This window comes from Amblyomma mixtum, chromosome 1, assembly GCF_055824585.1.
Source record: "Amblyomma mixtum isolate Tamu chromosome 1, ASM5582458v1, whole genome shotgun sequence".
In the NCBI taxonomy this organism is placed as follows: Eukaryota; Metazoa; Arthropoda; class Arachnida; order Ixodida; family Ixodidae; genus Amblyomma; species Amblyomma mixtum.
The window spans coordinates 2,117,848-2,139,297 of NC_143012.1; the positions used below are offsets into that span (position 1 = coordinate 2,117,848).

General features: G+C 50.0%; 1 protein-coding gene across 4 annotated transcripts in view; it reads right to left on the reverse strand.

The window, feature by feature from the left end:
• LOC149365232 (lactadherin-like) overlaps positions 1-21,450 on the reverse strand; it is a 194,220-nt gene that overhangs the window by 52,202 nt on the left and 120,568 nt on the right. The window lies entirely within an intron of this gene.

Genomic DNA, 21,450 nt, shown 5'->3' on the forward strand with positions numbered 1-21,450 from the left:
ACCTAAGGCTTTCTTTACTTGCTATTTCGTTACTGGTGGGATGTCCCATTGCTGTGCGCTACGCATAACGTGGAAGTCGGGAAACCAACAGTCAAGCACTGACTGCAGCACTGTCACCGAATATATTCATGAAAGGTAAAACAAAACGAAAACGGATGAAGAGGGTTCCTACAGTTCCGGCAGTGGTAATTGTGGGGTTTTAAATGGGGAGATATATCCGTTCTCCCCGCTTAACCGCGGCTGACACAGTTCAAAGCCGCGCGGACCCCACTACGTAGTGGTGGTGGTGGTGATGAAAACATTTCTTAAGAATGAACAGGAGGTATGTCTGGATCAGCCCGTAAGGGACCGATCCTTACAAACACTAGGTAGAGGTCCCTAGTATGGGACCCCAGTGGCGGTGGCCGCCGCCCGGGCGCGCCCGACTAAGGCTTGTTGGGCCTGTAAGTCGTGGCAGCCGAACAGGGTCGCCTCCCAGTCCTCCCGGGTTGGGTTGGGGATGGGGGGAATAGCGGGGTTGGAGGGGCAGTCCCACACCATGTGATAGGTGTCAGAAGACACTACACTACAGTGTGGGCAGCTGCCGCTAAAGGAGGGGTCAAAATGTTTTAGCGCTGCCGGGCACAGCAATGTATTGGAGAGAAGGCGGAGAAGGAGCCGCTCATCCGCCTTCTTCAGGCCTTTACATGGGCTAGGGTAAAGGCGATGACAATTTTGATAATATGTTGTAATATCTTTGAATGTATAGACCGGATTAAAATCGGGTTCCTGATCGGATGGGGAGGAGGAAACAGCCCGGTGAGAAAGCGCGCGGGCGGCTGCGTCTGCTGCCTCGTTTCCTGCCAACCCCTGATGAGCAGGGGCCCATATAAGGTAACGGTGTGCGGGGTCCGTATCCCGTATGCAATTTTGGTAGATTCGATAGGCTAGGAAGGGAGTGCAGCCTTGTTCGACGTTCCGACAGGCCCCTCGCGAGTCGGTGATTATGTATTTTGAATTGGAACGTGAGGCCGCGAGAGCAATCGCGACCTCTTCTGCGTGTGTTACACTGCTGGCTCGGAAGGTGAGGCCGTTAACTGTGTTGCTGTTGCGAACCACCGCGACCGTGTACCATCCCCCGTGGTGAGGACCGGAGGCGTCCACGTAGCATACACCTGTTTTGTTGCCATAATGTCGGGCAAGCGCTTCCGCTCGTGCCAGGCGCCGACCATTATGGTCTTCGTGTGACATGTTTGCTGGAAGAGGCCGCACGTGAAGGGCACGTCTCCACAGTTCTGGAATGCGAAACCTGTCTTCCATTGGAGGGGTGTGTTGGATATGGATTCGAGCAAGAAGGCGGCGACCCGACTCCGTTAGCGACAAGCGCGTGTACTGGTTTGTAAGGTGCGCCTCCCGGAGCTCCCGGAAAGTCTTCACCATCCCTAGAGCCATAAGCCGGCTGTTTGAAGTAGTGATGGGGAGCTCAAGGGCACGCTTAATAATTTTGCGAAGGATGACCTCAAGCGCATCCTCCTCTTGTTTCCGTAGGTGGAGATAAGGAGTCGAATAGAGAATTCGACTGGTTACAAAGGCGTTTGCCAGCCGCAAGGCATCCTTACTTCGTAACCCCCCGCGTTTGTTGGAAACCCGGCGGATCATGCGGCCCACCTGGTCCCCCACCTTACGGAGTTTGGCCAATGTAGTGTCCGCGAGCGCTATCGAGCGCTCGCCGACCACGGCGGGCCTTGCTCTGCGGCAACAAAGGAACGACACAATGGCTGACACAAACAAGGCATTTAGTGCTATAAGAACAATAACGCCAGCTAGCAACAAAATACACTGAGGAATCGAGGATGTCCGACTCACTAGCACGGCTACGAGCGAACGTTCGCCCACGGTAGGGCAGGGGAAAAACTCCGAGGCCGGACGGGACGAGCTGAGGGGAACATGTTTCCACACGAGGCCGCCCGCCGGCGAAGAGCGGAGCGGCGAGCGATACGTTCGCTCGCTTCCCGATCCCAAGGAGAAGAGAGACCAGGGTTGCCGTTGAGAATTTTTCAAAAAGAGCCAGAACTGAAGCTAAAAGTAGCCTAAAGTAGCCGCGCGCCACCTGATCTTGGCGCCAAATTTGTAGCCAAGTAGAAAAGAACCATTATTATAAGCAACTTTTATTAATGAACAATAAATAATATTTTGAATCAACACAAAAACACAGAGTAAATAAAGAGCACGGAATTTTTGGCCTCTTGCTCGGCCTTCAAGTATCAGGTACGTTGCAAATCAATAAAAGTTCAGTCCGCGTAGTTTATCTAGAGTAGATAGTGTTCTTGCCGGAGTAATTTTGGCACATTCTATTCAACAACTCAGCAGGAACGTTAAACGATGATGCTGTTTTTTCTTGGAGTCGCAGCCCAAATTTGATTCGCAGAATCGCCATAAGCAAGTCGAGCTTCATTTTGTTACGGATCTTTGTTTTCGTCAAGTTCACGCAAGAGAACACGCGCTCTGCATCAGCATTAGAAATTGGAAGGGTAAAAATTTTCAGTGCTCCTTGCGCCAGGTGCTGAAAAGGGCATTCGCCGCAAGTGTCCTTCTACGATGCCGCTGCGTGCCAGAAAGTCAAACATGATGCGCGATCAAGCGCACCGCTAATTCTCTGCTGCTGGCGTATTTCAGACTCCAGTTCGTTGGAGGAATATATGCGTCGAGGACGCGCGCGCGCATCAAGGCGACCAGGACAACAATGAGGACAGCAAAGCTTGGAAATAATTGTTCTTTTCTGTTCTTGCTTGCTATTGTATATGCAATTGCAAAAAAAAAAGGCTAGTAAGTGCACCAAAATAGAAGTTCAAAGCAGCCAGAGTGTAGCCAAGGAGCCAACGAGAAATTTTCATCGCCAGACGGGGTCGAAAAGTAGCCAATTTGGCGCAAAGTAGCCACCAACGGCAACCCTGATTTCTGAGAGAACGTCGCTCCCCGCGAGCGCGCAGCAAAACGCCATCCGTGGCGCTGGTGTCGCTGCGACGCGAGCGCCCTCCCCTGTTAGTTAAAGTAACCAAACTGAGAAGAGTGCGTTTCGGGGGAGCTAACTACAGTTGGAGGGCATTGCGGGAAAGCGAACCACAGGGGACGAAGTGCGTCCCCACACCATAAACGGGTCATCCTTTACTTGGTTAATGCAGGCTGGATACAGGTCAAGATGAGGAAAATACCTTTCTGACCACCAAACAAGTGGCGGACATTGTGGAAGGAGCGGAGAAAGAAGTAGCACAATTCGTAACAAAAGAGTGGGGAACTAATTGGCTTAATCAGGAAAGAAACCTGAAAGGTACAACAAAAGAACCACTGGAAATGCAGAAAGAAGCCTCGAAAGAAGTTGACCGGCATCGAGGGAGCACAAAGCGGTTAAGAGGGCCCGGGATAGTCTGTAGGAGGTGGACACAAAATGGTACATGTCCCGACAAAGCAAGTTTAATGCCCACGAATTCTTAGACGCGAAGATTAAAGCGGAATGTGCTCGTTGCGTTATGGAGGTGAGAGAAAAGAACAGGAACAGTACGAGAAAATTTTGGAATCATATGAATAGCCTATAGGCTATTCATAGCCTCTAGGCTATATGAATAACCTATAGGCTATTCATATGATGATCAGCGTATATGAATATACGCGTATATACGGTGAGGATGGCAGACGAACAGTTAAGTTGGAGAACATGGACTGGAGGAGAGCGCTGGAAAGGATTCCTAAGAATACAGCAATTGGTCCTGATGCAATTCCGATAATATTGCTTACTAGCTGGGGCGGGAAAGTAAGGCGGCATTGTTAAAAGCTATAGAACAAATATTTAAGTGCAAGGAAGTACCCGAAGATTGGCTGCGAGGCAGACGAAGTTTAATTTACAAAGGTAAAGGAGAGAAAGCAAGGAGTTGCTCATCAGACCAATCACGATCACGTCGGTTGTACACAGGCCTCGATGAAGGCTATCAAAGATAAGCTGCAAACATGGATAGGGAAGAATGAAATGGTTTTAGGCAGGGCAGACGTTTGGTGGGCAATCTGTTTGTAGTGACACGGTGTGTTGAAATAGCTAGGAGGCAAAACAGGGCGTTACGGTTGGGTTTCCTAGATATAAAAGGTGCACATGATAATGTAAGCCGGGAAGTACTGTCGTACTTTCTAAAGGAAGCAGAGCTATGTCATGATGAAGTTAGAGCCAAAAACGAGGACAAAAGTAGGAGAGAAGACACAACACGAGAGCTAGGTGCCAAGTAATTGACTTTAACAGGGAGGTATACAAGGATAGTACAATGAAAATAAACTGGCAAAGGCAAAATAGTACAAAGAAAGTGAAGGGTTTACGACAGGGGCCGCTGCTGTTCATGGTTTATATAGTGGAACGGCAGCTAAGTGGGAATAGAGCTTGTTTAATTTAGCGCACATTCGACAAGGACAAACAGTACCCATAAACTGCCAATTCCGCAAGCCGTGACCCGAATTCGGATTTGGAACTCGGCCACTTAAAATCAGAGCTGGCCATTCTCCTTAGAGTGGCACGGAAGGAAGGATCTCCACGCAATAACGACTAAATCCTGGTTTCCATGGCGCATGAGCAGAGTTGCGTTTGCTTCGGAACTTCCTGACTAGCGCCTCTTTGTGTGCCTTCTGCAGAATCCAGGGGAATGTCATTATAGCTGTGACAACCAGTCAGTAAACTGTGACGTTGGAGTAGATCTCTTCCATTCACCTGCACGTCAAAATCAGCCGAGTCAACATGCTGGACGCTTTTCGGTGCAGATCGTCGCTCAAAGGTCCGCCCCCCTCTTGCGACAACCTCCAATCTACGCCTTGCAGCGGCCCTTCGTACGAAGCATGGCGCGAATTTCCACCCGGGGGCCAACTTGGGCTCCATTTGCCACCGGCATGTCTTCCGGGTTTAGTGCACGCAGGCGTGTGGAAAGGAAGCAGCAAACATTGCATTCGAATTCAGTGGTCAAAAATGGGGGTTCTGGTATTTAAAAGGACACTGAGGACAGCTCTATCATTTTTTATTGCGTTAGCAATACTACTGTAGGTTCCGCCTCGTCGCGTAGCCCCTGTCGGTAGGGAAGATGACCTTGAACAGCCGCTCCGCAGAGCAGGCGGCGCGCCGTTGCTTCAGCCGCGCTCCGCGAGATGGCAGCGCCGTCGGCACGCCACGCGGCGGCGGCGAGAGCAGTTTGCTCTGTCTACGACAGATGGCGGCACTAGGAGGTCCGCCACATGGAGGAAAAACACTAAGGAGGGAGCGTGACGTCACGCGGCCAGCGTTCGCAAGCCGAGTGTTTACGAAGCCGTTTTCTCCCTCAGTTTTTCGCTCTCCGAGTCTGTCCTTTATGTTTTGATTCTGGTAGGTTTTAGTGCGCGCGTATGTGCGACCCGCGGCGCGGGCGTCTACAGCAAGGAGGTTGATCTACAGTCAGTCTGCCGCGCTAATCTGCGCATGCGCGCGCGCAGCGGGGCTAGATTTTACCGCGCGCTATCACGTGGTGTGATCACGGGGGAACACACTCTTTTTTTACTATATCTTTACTTGTTAAGACTAGGCTTCAAGGTTGTCGCCGGCCGCTCCCTCCTCAGTTTTTTTTCCTCCATGGTCCGCCATCGAAGCCGTCGTTAGCAGCATTGGCGCGCAGTGCGAAACGCTGCTGCGCAGCTTGTGTACTAACATGATGTAAACAGCGCGAACTACAAGGGACAAGAAAAAGAAGGGACACAGGACAGCGCTCGTCCTGTGTTCCTTCTTTTTCTTTTTTCTTGTCCCTTGTAGTTCGCGCTGTTTACATCATGAATATCTACCAACTCGCCCAACTGAACGTTTTGTGTACTAACGTTTAGTGACTCTTTAACAACCCAGATGTAATTAGCCTAATTTCTAGTCAGACCACATAAATAACACCGAGTAGGAAATTGGTCGAGTTCTGGAATCGAACCAGGGTCTCCGGAGTGCGAGACGAGCACGCTAACCACTCCGCCATGCCAGCTCGATGGTTTCGAATGAACAAAGGCGCGTCTAGTGAATACGGTGTCTTCGTTCATTCCCATCTTCCTTCTTTCGCGTTATGACGAGGTTCAGGTGTCCACCAAGATATGCGAGACAGATACATTTCCTTTCCCCAAAAAATTGGCTGTGGTTTATCACTGGTTAAACCTGGAGGATTGCAAAGGCAACATCTGCCCGTTGCCATATATTGTTGCGTGAGCTACAATGCCCAAAGTCTCGCCGTTTCGCTTGCTCTTGCACGACCATACTGCGCATGCGCGAGGAGCAAGTGACGTCACTACGCACAGCTGGCGTGCCTCGCCTTCCTTTCCTTAAAATGATCGCAGTGTAAAACTTTGACAACGCCAACGTCAATAGACATCTTTAGCATACCGTGTACCGTACAACCGTTACCGTTACCGGATTACCGAGAGCCCGCCTACCTGCGGTGAGCGCGCGCTGATTGGTCGCGATACTGCTGGTGCGCGCGCAGGTGACAGGTACCTGGCACCATATGGCGCCATCAGAACGATTCGCGCATGCGCACTGGCTGCGCGCAGGCCCCCGGTACTCCAGTACCGGTAACGGTAACATGTTACGCGGTATGCTAAAGGTGTGTAATGAACACGATGAACGCCGGCTTCAGCGCCGCGTTTCTAGCACAACCTTGTCAATGCCTCCAGCTCACATCTCTCTCTGCAACCTTGTCAATGCCAGCAGTTCACATCTCCCACGTACCTATAAGCACGATTCGGGCGTCTGCTGACCCAGGGAGCCATTATGCGCACTTCCTTTCCTTAAAATGATCGGAGTGTAAAACGTGGTCAACGCCAACGCCAATGAACACAACGAACGCCGACGGAGACAGAGAACAGAGGTCATTCTAAAGATCAAACGTGGCTGCCGGCCACCGCTACGCGAAAAGCCGTTCATGAGCGTAGTATTGCTTTCGCAATAAAACCAATTTACCGATAATCAAGGCGTAGAGCCGAACGGGCGATGGCGTTCTGTGGACTCCCTGGCAGCGTTGCAAGACACTGTCGCGTTCCACTCTTAGAGGCGAAGCTTAACATTTTAGCCACACATCAGTGACACAAGCAGCAACATCGCGCTTAAGGTTTGGTTTGGTTTGGTTTATGGGGTTTAACGTCCCAAAGCGACTGAGGCTATGAGAGACGCCGTAGTGGAGGGCTCCGGAAATTTCGACCACCTGGGGTTCTTTGACGTGCACTGACATCGCACAGTACACGGGCCTCGAATTTCTCCTCCAAAGAAATTCAACCGCCGCGGCCGGGATCGAACCCACGTCTTTCGGGCCAGCAGCCGAGCACCATAGCCACTGAGCCACCGCGGCGGCGCATCGCGCTTAAGGCTTTTGCCTCACCGCACTTTAGGTCAACAAAGTGCCCCTCTGAATTTCTTGGGCTCGCCAAAGAGCCTAAACGCGGCGTGTGTTGCTGAAAACTTTTATTGTCCAACAGATAAGGACCACACCGCCTGGGCCGCTCTGTCGCATCCCCCTTTACGGGGGAGGGGACTTAGGAGCGGCCCAGCCGCATGGGATGGTCGCAGTGAATGCTGGCCGGGTTGGTTACGCCGGCGGCCTCTTCTGCTAGTTGGACGGCGGTGAGTTGGACCTCAGGATCCGAGCTCCGCAACAAGGTTTCCCAGGCTTCCCTACTGCTAATGTTTTGCGCCCTGCCTGGGGAGTAAGTGCACTCTCAAATTATATGGTCGAGGGTTCCTCTCGCCCCACACTTTTTACATTTATCGTCCTCGCAGTCTGATCGGATATGTTTATTTAGTACTAGGTTTGGGTACACTCCAGTCTGCAGGCGTCTCCACGCCGTCGCCTGACTCCTATTTAATGCCGTGTTTGGCGGGGGAAAACACCTCCGGCATTGCCTGTAGTTCTGTGATCTCTTGATACGAGATTAATCGCCCTTCTCTATCATGTTCGGCCCGAGCCGACCCTTCCTGTACAGCTCGGAGGTAGAGATCGGCGTTTACGTGACATGGCATGACGTCACGCCATCTTTAACCGAATACACGATGGAAGGAGCGCGCTAGGAGTAAGTCGACATGCGGTGTTCCCGTGCTAGGCCGTGGCGTCGTGGCCTCCTAAACCGAGTACAAAAGGGAAGTAGCGCCTGGCATGAAGTGCACATGCGGTGTTCACGTGTCAGGCCGTGACGCCAGGGTCTGCAGCAGCGGCGCGCCTGCGCACGCAGTCCACAAGTGGTGTTCACTTGCTAGCCATGACGTCACGCACACAGGCTAGGCCATATATAATTTTGGAAAGGGTAGGATCTCGCCGGAAGCGGCAAGGATTCTGGCCAGTAGACAGCTAAACAGAAAAGTTAGCCTAATTTGGACTCCCGCACACGCGTCCATTCCTGGAAACGACGCGGCCCGCGAGTTAGCCCGAGCTCTCTACTTCCGGGTAGCTGTGGAGCCGCCCGACTGCCGGAACATGGACGAGCGTCTGCAAAATTATACGGAAATTGTTGCAAATTATAGGTTACAGAGGAGACTGGTGCCACAACCGGATAAAAGTCTAAACAATAGGGAGGAAATCGCATGGCGACGCCTCCAAGCTGGGAACTTCGTAAACCCGGTCTGGGCCTATCATGTTCATACAGATAAAGAAAACGATAAGTGCAAGCACTGTGGGGCGAGAGGGACCCTCGACCACATAATCTGGGAATGCGCTAGCTCCCCAGGGGCTAACGAAAACATAAATTGTAGAGAAACCTGGGAAGCCCTGCTGCAGAGCGAGGCCCCTGCTTCACAGCTACAAGCCATCCGCCTGGCGGAAGAAGCCGCGAGGAATCAAGACCTCTTCGCCTACTTCTAATCGCGGAGGTCCCGGCCCCCGTCACCAAGCCCTGCGTGCCGGGGACGGGGAGTAGGGGGCTTCCTTATCTGGCGGAAAATGAAGTTGTTATCATCATCATCATCTAAACCATCGTGAAGCTACCGCTTCTCACTGCCAATGTGTGCTAAGAATATTCAGCAGCGCAGCCCAGTCTGCACACGTTGTTGGGAAGTCAACCCTACTGCTAGGGAAATATTGACCAATACCAAGATATGTCTAACATTAGCAGTCTATTAATGCGGCCATGACAATAATGCCCAGTGTATGCCATGATGTATTCTATGCTGGCGAGCCATCACATCTGCACGGATATGCCAGCGTGCACGCAGTGTTGCTGAGCCGTTGTGTCTGGTTGTCCACCGCTGACCGATGCCGCCATTGTGCTGCCAGTGCCGGGAAATTAAAGGCAAGACCGGGTCAGTGTTGGATATGTACTGGAATGAGTGCCATTATTGGTTGCGTACTGGCAAGAACGGGCGACGTGGGACCAGGGAGTGCCAACGAATTACCAATATCGGGCTGATGTCATGTGCTGCTTAGAGAACCAACAAGGAGACACGCTCGACACATGTACCGCCAAATTGTTGTCACTGTCTCTAAATTCAAGCCAGATAAAAGTTTACAGCTGTTTCAGCAAACTATAGCGTAGTTTGTGGTCCGTAATGCTAAAGGCAGACTGAAACCAGTGAGGTCGCCCCGCACACTCAGCATCTGTTTTCGGTGGCAGTCGCCAGGTGGCAAATAAGAGATCACCACTGTGGCAGCAAAGACTAGGCCTTTAGAAAGCTACAAGTTAATCACTTGTGCAGGGTCAGGCAACTGGCGACCAACAACAACAAAAAAAAAGTCGCTGTCTCTATCATCGAACACGTACTAGGCGTCCTGCAGGGAAAGCTCCTAATAGCGCCGCGATGGCCACGAATTTTACCTGCCAGAATACCGCGTATAAAACCTCGATATATCACACCGCAGTCGGCGCCGGTCGAGACTGCGCGTTCATCGGAATGCGGGGGAGGAGGGGAAGAAAAGAGAAGAAATGGACAAATGAATGTGACGCGTACGTACTGGGGAGCTACCGGTGCGCCGCGCCCTCTAGCGCTGGCCGCGCGAACTATACAAAAAAGCAAGAGAGGAGAAGCGTCGGCTGGACGATTTATGGACGCGTGATTAAATGCACCGAAACGTTTGGACGTTCCGTACTCGGAGCGAGCCGTAAAAACGAGGAGCCAGTCTCGTATTCGGGGGATCAGGATACCTCATTTCCAATTTCGGGGCACTAAGCTATACAGCCGCGTCGCCTTTTGTTGCTTCATTTGTGTGAAATGTTGAGATAGGTAGCAATTTTTTCACAGCGTCGGTTCTATTTTCTATTTTAGACTTTGGGCAAAAGCTACGCCGTAAGCCACCTACTAAAGTGAGGAGCGCTACAGTTTCGCCGTGAAAATCTCTCTATTGGGAATGAAACTGCCGCCTGCGCGCACTGAGAAGTATCCGATATACCGTGGCCATCCGTACGGCCGCATACCTCACTAACTCGCGTACACTCCGCTTCTATAACATCCCTTTTATGTCTTCGCGCATCGCACATCACTGGGGGAGGTACGAGCGCTTGGAACTTGGCGAGGCAGAGCAAAGAATTTCCCTACTCGTATATTTTGATGGCGCGTTTATTGCAATGAGTTGGAATGACAGTGTAGGTCGCCCCAGACCCGCCGCTGCCACCACGCATCCGATTCATTTTATTTTTACTTTGCAAACAGGGTAGGACAGTGAAAGCGAGAATCAGGGGCCAGTTATCGAGGTTAAACGAACAACTATCTAGTCCCATTGTATCAGATGCACTCATGCAAACTTGTAAGCGATATTCTTTCGTCCATTCATAAAGTAGAAGTCGAGAAATGCGTCCGTATGCTAGTACCGGATGAATACGGTGAGTCGCATGGACGGCCCAGCGCGAGCGATCGCCCTTTACTGTGCGCCCACCTTTAGTGGGCGTCGCTGCCAATAGGGAATGCGCGGCAATCTTTACGGCTGGTAATAAATACGGGATGACCCGGCCGCGGCCTGGAAGATCTTCGAAAACGGAAAGGCCGTGGATTCCTCGCGGCAGAGCCCCCCCTCACCCTCGCTTAGCACGCTCCGAATGTCGTTTTCGTGCTTTTACGAAGAAGCGAAATAGCTTATAAGCCGCTGCGGCAGATGGTTCGAGCGAAAGAGAGAGAGAAAGAGTAAAAGGCAAGCGTTGTCCCAGAAACGTTATCACCTCGTGACGACCCCTGGAGGCTAAGCGGGGAAGCTAGTGTGAGGACACACTGCAAGACGAATCGCGTTTGCCGCGAGCGAGGCAGTAAATGAAACCATATTTTCGCGGTTAAAAAGGAGGCGTCTGACCTCGACGCGAACGAGACAGGAGCCCTATGCAGGGCGTTAACCCCAAGCTCGTATATATAGTACTTTGTCGGTTTTGCGCGAGATTGGTAAGAAGACTAGCTAGCCGCTGGCGTGAGAAGACTACCAGCATGCCGGCCTGTATCTCGATGCTCGTTAGGGGATATATCGGCCAGCGTAAGCCACTTCTACCTAAGGCGTAACAGCCCTTTACACTCTAAACACGAAAGGAGTAAAAAGATGGTAAAATCCCCCACTAGCGCACTCCCTTTGCGGGGCATGCAGCTTGTGCTGCCCAAGTCCCGGGCATATTTCCATCATTAAAAATAAAGAATACCAATGTTTGGAAGCGGAAATAAATTCCCTCTTGAAACCATCCGAAGTTTCAGCGGTTATGGTTTTTTTAACCGAGGTTTCAACCTCTCCTTCCATTTGCTAACCTCAAGGCCACCGGTGCCGCATTTCAACGCCTCCGCCCATTGCTGACTGCGTCAAGTTACTATGCTTTGCAGTGAGGACGTACCTCTATTAGCATGGGTAAACATTACGTGCACTTAACGATCGGAACCGGAATGACCGGGACTTGGGCACCTGCCCCTAAAAGGGAGTGCGCTCGAGGAAAGCTCACTCCTTTTTTCACTCCCGTATGGGCGTCTCTGGCGATTCCAGGAAGTACAAACTTGTTTCTTTTTTTGTTTTCTTCTGCATATCCTTCAAAGTTAATGTGCACCGAGGGCAAACATAAGTTGGCCGGCATCGCTAGTGCACCGCGTTCTAATCAAGGGCAGACGAAGCTTAGAAATTTAGAACTTTTTGTTGGGCTAGATGGTGCATGTTGTAAGAAAAGAACAGTAGCGCAACCAAGACGAACACAAGAGAAGACCACACAGGACTAGCGCTAAACTTCATCTAACTTTATTCACTAACAGTGCAGGAAATATAAGGAAAACCAGGACACGTGCAGAGAGATACCAGTTTCCACACAACACTACCTACAGAACCGTTCAAGATAAGCCATCTCCGATTTGAAGAGGTTCACCGATGTATCGCTAACACAAGATACACCTCTCTTCCTTATATGACATGTTTTCAATAATTTCCTTGCCCTTGTGTCCTTGCTTTTACCTAAAATGTTTATCTCATGAAACCGTGGTTGACACTTTCTGCAGTACTTGCATCTTGCCTGTGGCAAATGTTCTGCCGCTCGAGAGCATTCATAACACTCAGCGCAGTGCTGAGAAAGGTGTGCACCACATACGTCTTTCACTTACGTAAGTGGAGAAGCTTAGAAAAGAACAAAAAAAGGTATACATGTGTCGCCATCAGCTGTGCCCATTTCGCAACCGATTTCTTGGTGCGGATACGAGAGGCTACGACATCATCCACAATTCAGGACAAAACAAGGACGACGTCACGGGTGCTGGCGTGAAGATTTTAAATATAATTTTCTCGCCGATAAACTAATCTTCTGCAGCCGGACAGACATCAACATAGCCAGAAAGAGGCACACAGTCAGTTCTTACGGAGAACAATAATTGCTTTAACAACGTTGAAATTCGGCTTGTTGGTTCATACTTCGGAGCAATAGCGCAAACAGGACAAGGGACCAAGAACGAGTAGACACGCACAGCGCTGTGTGTGTCTATTCGTTCTTGGTCCCTTGTCCTGTTCGCGCTATTGCTCCGAAACAATAATTGCATAGAGTTGAGCTCAGTCTCCTTCTAAACAAAAAAATGTTCGTATTTACCCTAAGTATCGCTTTACAGTCCGCATGTTGTGTGTCCACTATATATATATATATATATATATATATATATTCAGTTTTGCCCAACATAGCATGAAATGCCCAACGCGATTGTAACACCAAGTTTTGGGGTACTGCTGCCATCGCGTGTTGACTGCACGCGTGCTTACTGCCGCCAGTTGCAACGTCTGTTTCGTGCACAGAGGTGTGCGATGGAATCGTTGAAAGCGATCCCTTGTCAAGCTTCCGTGAGCGGATTCGCTAGAAGCGGCTTGCGGACGACTGTGCTCGGCAAAGAGAGCACAGGGACGAGTCCTACAAGGAGTTTCTTGCTCCAGCAGCCGGGATCATACTAATCAGAGTGCGCGCATGCATATTTATGCACGGGTATATCTTGTATGCCAGTAAACTGCGGTAATTTTAAACGAGCACGTAGCAGCGCCAGGCAAGATCATTAACCGGTTTTGTTCAAGAGGTCTAACGATTGTTATTCCGCCCAAGCTGCTACGCTAAACGCGAATCACATACACCGTGGGCGGAGTGTTATTGACAGAATGAGCATCAGCACTGCTCCCACTTGTTGTTGATCAATTCGCTCCCGCCCCGCCATCTGGTAGGCGTCCTGGTTAGATCAGCTCGTAGAGCGGCTGCTCCGAACAGATGGTGGCCTCGGGTTCGAACACCGGACCAGGACTAAGTTTTCCTGCAACTGCTAAGTTTCTGCGAAAGTTGTTTAGCCTTCATTTGTTGTCGCATGGCTGCGCTTGTGTGGATGCTAATTACCAGTAAGTTACCCTCATATAACCTATCTACTCCATGTTGAGAGATTCCCCTAATCATGGAGCCATCTTGCCTAATTGTTTCGCGGTTGCCATCGGAATATGCGTAGAAAGAAACCAACAGAAGGGGGCAGCAACACACACAAGGTTAGGCGTTCTCTGGGGTTCCTTCTCCACTGTTTTAACGACGCGCGCTGGTGAGATTGCTTCCGCGCGGCGCCGGTTTTTTCGAATATGCGCAGAATTTTGTGACAGCAGTACGTTCACCTCTTCCTCTTTTTTTTTATTTTTCGCATGCCTGAATACCATTTCACAGTGCCGACTTTTGATATACAGTGAAGGTCTTGTAGTCAAGAGTTCGACGAAACATCGTCTTGTCAGGTGGAGGCATAACAAAAAAGTGAAGGCTTTCATTAGCGAAGGCCTTCCACGAAGCTTCGAACGCTTTGATGTCTTCTGAAGTTCTCTGCTGAGCCATTGGCGTCATTTCATGCAAGTAAATGGGCGCACTTACATTCTCCCAACACAAGCAACCAATAAAAGCATTACCTGCTATTGTAATTTAGCTGTACACTCCAAGCAATTAATTTCAACCGCCACCGCAGTAGCTGACTGGTGATCGACTGCTGACCCGAATTACGCGGGTTCGATTCCAGCCGCGGCGGTCGCTGTTCGATAGAGGCGAAATGCTAGAGGCCCGTGTACTGCGCGATGTCAGTGCACGCTAAGGCACCCCAGGTGGATGAAATTATCCGGAACAAAGAGTTCATATGCTGGCTCTAGAGGAAAAGCTGCGCATTGGGCCCATACAAGCCAGAGGGCAACGCACGTACGCCGACATGATCCAACCATTTGTGTGTTGCCAGCTGTTTAGGCACCCGCTAAATCTGGACAAAGAACGGAGTTGGAACCTGGCAACGTAGTTCATGGGAAGATGGCGGCATGGAGTGTAGCTCTCGACTGCTGTAAACATGCTGTGAAGAACGGGAAAATCGTCGTGTTTGGAGCATTTCTGTTTGCATGCAGCGTTGCGTACCTCCTGTAACTTCATATGGGTGCACTGTGTCTTCTGAATTATTATTTGAAGGTGAGCACCGCGATTGTGACGCGCTTAATTGGAGCGTATTTCGTCCCTCGAGCACACGGGAATATGCATGTCATCTGTTGCCGACTGCAAATACTCGCGGGAAATTTGCTTTGGCCCCAAGAGGATGATTCCCGAGAGAGCGATTTCCCTGAGTAAATGTAGCAACTGATCTGCCTGGCTTATTTTGAATGGTCAGTGTTTTGTTATAGCAAATTTCGAAGATTTGCTCAACTGGCGTGGCCCTCATGAATTTTTTTTTTCATCTTTCTCCTTCGTCATGGACGACGGTGTGTGTCTTTTATGGCACGGGACGAACTCATAATGGAATTTTCCGTCCACAGCAACGCTCACAGCTTCATCACAAATGATTGAAACAGCAGTTTGCCGGTACACATGAGCAGCATCTAGGTGGAGGCATAAATGCACGAAACAATGTCAGCTTTAATTACCGCATGCATTTTTGCTGCAAAACGCAATACCAAACGCACTGAAGCGCGAAAACATATATCCTTTATAAGCAGCACCAAAGTTCACTCTGTCAAGCAGATTGAGGAAATGGCCCTAAGAAAACCGAATGCCGTGAAAAAGTAAACAGCAGCAAGGTTGATTTAAGGAGAGTTCCGAGTGCTGGAGATTTTCGTTCACGGGCTTTGCGGTACATAGTTGCCATGTATCCTTCGGCACGTTTACTCACAGGCGATGCGACATGCCCGATCCTTTTGGAGCTTTCGTTTTGTATATTCCTCCTCCTCCTCCTTCGCCTTGTATAAAACCCACGAAGGCGGCATCGCGGTCCATGAGAGCGCGAGTGGCTCTTTTTCGTATGCGGATCCTTGCTTTAAGTGTCTTGATCCCATAGAGTAGTCCCCTTAAGCAACCGGAAACGAGGCTAGAAAGCAGAAGTTTTAAATCGAAACTGCAAGAGCGTTTACTCGTGAACATCGTTCACAATCGTCCGACATTAAAGCAAAGGAACACAGTCAGTATGCCAAACATTGCAAAATGTGTGTAAAAAACAGTGAAAATATGCGTAACAGTGGCATGGAATTATTACTTCTGCAGCAGTTTTCTGGATTCAAGTACAAACTTTACCAATCCTTGCAATAATCGGTTGTAAGGCAGGGTCGAAGATGGCGACTTGTGGACCACACCGCTGGCTCAGCTTTACCCGCGGATCCGGAGCCCTCACTACGGCGTCCCTCACAGCCTGAGCAGTTCAATACAAAAGGCCCCGTTTCCCCTCAGGGGAGGCGACGGGCGAACGCAACTCCGGCTACTGTCCGCGGCCACGGCGGCCGGTGGTGCTGCCTTCTCAGCGCCCACATACATCGTGGCGCTGTACAGCCTTGCACATGCGACGTTTCAAAGTGAACTCTGTTTGACACTCGCTTGTCCCGCGGTAAACGTTGCACACTGCTATGGCTGCGCACTACTAAACAAACGCTGTGGCGTTTGTCGGCTACCCGAGGGTGAATGCTATGGATAAAAACTTGAATGCAACTACAGTGGAGTTGCCACACGTCACTCGAGAATTTGGAGCATGTTGGCAAGAGACCCGGCTGCCCTACCGCCGCTCGGCTGTGTTGTATAAGCGACCTACACCCTGACCTTCTGATCGCTATATTACAGCAAACTTGTCTAGAAGAGAAAATTCCTCCGGAACTATATTTTTCGAGCCCCAACTCTTACATGTCTATTGAACCCGCCGTAGTGCTCGCGCAATTCGAAAACTAATATATGCCTCACTAATATATGACGCTCGCTGAAAACAGCCAGAACTGTAAACCCACAGTGCGCAGTTACAGCCGCTTATTATTGGGAAATCGCGCCCATCGTAGAGCGCGTGCATTCTGCTTCGATCTCAGGAGCCTGGCAACACTGCCTCTTTCATGTCACGTATGCGTGTTCTCCTTCAGAATGGAGCGCCCATTTTAAATATCCTTTGCGAGAAAAAAATAAGGACGCAGAATACAACCCTCTAGGCCTGTGAAAGCTATGATTCGCTCGCTTTCTCTTGCGATGCGTTCACTTTCGGGCTATGCTACCGAGTCTTCTTAGAAGTCATCTGCTGGCTGCGCCGGAGCGATCCTGCAGTACTCTCATCGTTGCTCGCTGGGTGGCGCTGGCTGCTAAGCGATTGTAGAGTTACTGTATACGCTACCAATGCTACCTTTGGTAGCGTACATAGTAACTCTAAGCGATTGCACATTGCTCCCCTAAGCATCCAAATTATGAGGGAAAGCCGCAACTCTTCAGTGCAGGAGGCAGACTTCGTGCAGTATTTAGAGCAAGTGCAGGCTCAATGCGCTTGACTGTGGCTGCCAAATTTGTTTTATTCCAGGCGTAATACTGCTGCATTCAATGACACAGCTTGCTACTAATGCGTCGGCTGCACCAAGGCCTATCTCAATGAGTTACGAACAAAATACTCGTCATGTGGTGGATGGGTGGCGCCGTCTGTCGTAAACGCCACAAGCCGCAAACGTTTTCCGTGTAACAATCGGCGAACACTTGTGATAAAATTATTTGTCATTGATAAGAAAACTTCGTTTTCAGTGAACATGTGTACTGGGACAAAAAAAAAAAGTACCGCAAAGCACGAGGACAGTAGGTGTACGAATGGACTGTCAGCAACGGTCTACTGCTAAACGATACATATGAGTTGGCTTCTTCTCAATGCGTGGATGCTTTTCAAGCATGTGATCGTGTTTAGTCAATAGAGGCGCAAGCGGCGCAGAGAAAGCAAACGCCCAACAATAGGTACTTATACACTTACTCTAAACGATTGCGGCGGCTCCTAACGAATGCCAGCTGCCTATAGTTGACTGAACGACTGCGAGGGACCTTCATGATGCGCGCATCTGGCTATGAGGCCATTTGCAGTCGTTTCTCAGAAATTAAAAAAATGATAAGCCGCTTGCAACGACTCTCAGCGTTAGCGTCCACAAATTTGTGCACGCATAGCCAGGACGTAACCTTGAAGCGCGGTCACTCGGTTGAGAGAAAGATAACACCTCAAACGACCCGAAACGGTCCGAGGCGGCCTTACCACAGACTTCCATTTCGCAGCTCAAGCAGGTAACTGAAAAACAAACAAACAAAAACGATGGAGCGGTTGCCCTGCCTGCGCCGTCTACTCACACTCGGCCGCCCTCAGATCTATAGTGGCGCCCCCCGCCGCTTGGCTCTATAACGTTCTTCTCTCTCCGGAGTCATCCATCTTTGAAAGCGCGTGGCGCGACGATCCCTTCTCGGCGAGAATGTACACGTGCGAATCCGGTCCCACGCGATCAGCCTCCAGCGATGGCCGATAGCAATTTGGACGAGAATTTCCGAGAGGCGTGGGCCGAAGGAAGGCAGGTCAGGGGGGAGGGAAAGCGGCTTTCCTGTTTTGCTTCTTCTTAACTGCCTTTGGAAAGCGCGATGCCGGGCGCCACGACACCAGCGTCTCACCTCCCCGCCGCTTCTTCCACCGGGCGCTGCAACTCGAGCGCTGTGCCGCCACTAACACCACCTTCCGAAAGAAAACAACTGCGGCCTTGTCGTCCGTGACCGGAACAGCGCCGCCTAGACAAACAACCTGCCGCCGCAAAAGTGGCCCTCCGCTTTCCAAGCCCGTCGCCACCCGGCGATTATTGAGGCAGCGAAAGAACGGGCATTCGTTCGGAGCCGCCATATTGAGAAGCCGGCTCGCTTAGCAGAAGATAGCATCTCGGGCCGCTAACGAGCGCCTCCTTTTAGCGGCAGGGCTTATTACCTTCGCCGCCTGCTCGAGCGTCGCTGACAGGGATTCTTCGGCCCAGAGCTCCGAGCGGGCAGGCTTGCTGGTGGAGGGAGGTGAGAGAGGAGTACTATGAAATCGTCTGCAGGGTAATTTTACACTACCTCCCCCCTGTTAAAACGCGCAGGTCGTTCCGTGGACTACGCGCACCCTCCTCACCTCACCTTCGAGTCCTTCGACACTAGCGGTACATCTGAGAAGCTGAGTGTGTGCACTCACCGAACCTTATTAGCCGATCGGAAATGGCCTCGGTGCCTCTTCATCGGATTCGAACCACGTTAGGGCTATTTGTTATCTTATAAACCGCCACGGCATAACCGTAGCTTGCGGCCCCTTTCCCGGCGCGAGTTCCGAAGATCCGAAATGAAAATTGGTGAGCGCTTTTGAGCGCAATTAGAGCTACAAATGACCTCATTAGCGCAAAGTACTCGCCGCTGTAATTAATGGTTCGACACGTAATACCGCGCTTTTCATACAGGAAGTGGAGGACCCTTAATGGAACCTTTTCTGTTTCACAGATAGCAAGACAGCTGTGTCTTAAAACTAAAAAAAAAAAAAAATCTGGAACTGTGATAGCTCGCTTTTGTATATTTTTGTATATTTTACGTTTCATGTGCTTCAAGTTCGATAGTTTACATGTATTTTATGTTTGAAAGTGTTTTGTTAACATGCATTGCTAGTAGAAGTTGCTGCACTTATTCTTATACTCCGTTCCTGTACATATTCTTGCACTGTACAAAAAAATATAATAAGGGGGTGGGGGGATACAGCTTCATCTAAGACATTTCTCTGCATGTAAACTCTGCTGTAAACTCTGCATGAGTGTCAAGCCGCTGCTTGCCACAGGGTGGCGTGACCTCGTCAGGCACTTTTCCGCCTTTTGTCACGTCCCCCAAGACAATAGTTTTGTATTATTGTCTTGAATAAAATTGATTGAATGATTGATTGATTGATTGATTGATTGGTTGATTGATCGATATGCAGTCCTCTTTTAAAGTTCCTGCGCTTCCTGGCCGGCCGTTCTAAGGTAGCTCAATTTGATAATAGCTTGGGTCTTAAAATATGTGGCATGGTCCCGACATGTCCAGAACCACGGAGACAAGTCCTCTCACAGTCTCTGCCCATGGCCTGTTTTGGAAACGTCCAAATGAGGGACCAGGACTCGATTTCGCGCACGCTGGTCCATCACTAATTTAGTCACTGCGCCTGGACTAATTAAGAGAGAGGACAAGGACCAAGACCAGGAACTCTATATATCCAAGCACTTGCTCCTAGGTCCTCAGTTAACGACCTGCTCTGTCCGCGACCTGTCCAAAGATGAGGTCCTCTGTCCTGGACCAGGACAGAAGGTAGACCAAACTAAGCTTTACGGAGCTTCGAGACGGCATCAGATCATCGGAGACGCAAAAGCAGAAATGAAAAGAACATGTGCGCATTGGCGCATAAGACTGCGACACTTGCTGTCTGCCATAAGGGAGGGTGGTTTGAGTCGCATCTCTCTCGTGATGGCCTTCAGCTGATTATTAAGGGTGTCTCGATGTGCGCGAGTGTTATGTTTGTGGAGCCCCGAGGTGGCCCTCCGAGAACGAGAGAACAGGAAGCGGGCAATGGAATGGTGAGACTAAAAATGGAATAGACTTCATACTCTGCGCTAACCCTGGAATCGTGCAGGATGTGGAGGTCCTCGGAAAGCTGCCTTGTAGCGACCACAGAACGGTAAGCTCTCAAGTGACAACACAAGCTGACACGAGTAGTAGGCTTGACCAAAATAAACGAAGATATCCTACCTACAAAGGTTAAAATTCTGATACACCATGTATTGTTCTATTCGCACATAAAATATTTACACTTGGTCTGGGGAATGACAACCCTAAGAACCATCCGCCCCTTCCGCTTTATGAGAAACTTAGCATAATGGCCTTGTACGATATGTACACTTATCAGCAATGAGCTTAAGCCTATAAAAATTATTAAAAACAATATAGATTTTTTGAGCGAACTGGCTTCCTGACAGAAAAAAATTGCCCGTTACCCCGCCCGTAACTTGCACATATGGAATAAACTGCTATGTCGCATACCCGCCGCCGTGGCTCAGTGGTTACGGCGCTCGGCTGCTGACCCGAAAGACGCGGGTTCGATCCCGGCCGCGGCGGCTGAATTTCGATGGAGGCGAAATTCTAGAGGCCCGTGTGCTGTCGAACCCCAGGTGGTTCGACAGCAGCTGGGGGTCATAAGAACCCCAGGTGGTCGAAATTTCCGGAGCCCTCCACTACGGCGTCCTTCACAGCCATGGTTGCTTTGGGACGTTAAACCCCAATAAACCAAACCAAGCTATGTCGCATAAATTATGGCAAACATGATACGGTATCACCTTCCAGACGTCGAATTTGCTGAATAAATATGGCTTTCAACTCAAGCGAGCATCAAAAGATGATATCCTGAATTGCATTCAATATCAGATTGGTTTTATCCTCGACATAACCTATTTCTTGATATGCTCTAGATGTTTCTGCTAGGAAATGTTTTCGTTCTCTTTATTTGCCGTGAACATGACTTTTCTTCCATTTCTTTTTCGGTAAAACCTGCATTTTGTTATCTAATAACTGTCATTGTATTGTTGCATTTCCTTATTTTCCGGGTGCAAATGTTCGACACGTGCTGAAAGCTTTCAACTTTCACTTTGTGTCGTTGTCCAATGTGTGTGTGTGTGTGTGTGTGCGTGTGCGTGTGCGTGTGCGTGTGCGTGTGCGTGCGTGTGTGTGTGTGTGTGTGTGTGTGTGTGTGTGTGTGTGTGT